Genomic DNA, 1,176 nt, shown 5'->3' on the forward strand with positions numbered 1-1,176 from the left:
ACATACAGTCAACAATGTTGCATAGAATGAAAGATGACATTAGTTATGTTATGTGAGCCGCTTTGCTCAATGGCTAGGTAGTGCCGTATAAATGGAAGCACAATGTGATAACGATGCCTGGCCTAGCCTAGGTGGCCTTAGACTCAGGAGCTGCGGACATCCCTTCAGTTCAAACTAGGTTTGTCACTGTCGATGAATAATCGGCGCACAAAGTCAAAGAAGAAGCAACCCCTCCCCCCCCAAAAAAAAAAAACCCAAAACCAAAAAAAAACAATCAAACAGTGAATAATGTACTGAGGTCAGTTATGTAATCCGTATTTCCCACTGAAGTGGTAGTGAAGTCTAAATGAGAGTCAGATGAGAAAACGTTATTAACTGGCCCAGTCTCGGTGTTTCTGGACTCAGTTGATTACGACTGAGTCAATGTTGATAGAACATTGGCGTAAAATTAAAAGTAAAAGAAGCAAACGAAACAAATTTAAAAAATAAACAAAAAAAAACAGTCACGATATAGCGTAATTATCAAATATCAATACTTATTGTTTGAACAATGTTTTATAATTATACGTTCCGCTTTCGTCAACAATACTTTTTGTAGATATGAAGCAATGAGTGAAATTGATTAAAAATGATTTTCTACACTACAAGTGGATACAATTATTCATTCATTTTTTACAGGATTAAGATCGTAGTTATATCGTCGTGATATTGAAATGACACCATTTAAATAGCTTTATATTTGACTGAGAAACACTCATAACCCTTGTCAGGCTTACGACTTATCTTAATTGTGATACACCACGTCAAAAGACCTTGCATCACGGCGTATTAAGACGTGATGCAACGAAACTTCATGTAAGAATATATCATGAATATCATCAAACTTCATTTACATCTAACAGAAGATTCTATTGATATAGCAGTAGGCGTTGCGGTCGAATCTCGAGAGATGGGCTGATTGGTGGAGGATGATCCTGACGTCATTGAATAATTAAATACCAAACAAAGTATTGAACAATAACAATGAAAACAACGGTTGCATGGTCCGAAGAACATTATTTAATATAGGTGAAGAACATTACCATGAACATACCACTTATCAATGAAACGTGTATTCAGTTGAGTGCAGAACGCTCAATGAAACTAAATTTCAAACAAACATTGGAAATAAATGAT

This window comes from Patiria miniata, unplaced genomic scaffold, assembly GCF_015706575.1.
Source record: "Patiria miniata isolate m_02_andy unplaced genomic scaffold, ASM1570657v1 HiC_scaffold_28, whole genome shotgun sequence".
NCBI lineage: Eukaryota > Metazoa > Echinodermata > Asteroidea > Valvatida > Asterinidae > Patiria > Patiria miniata.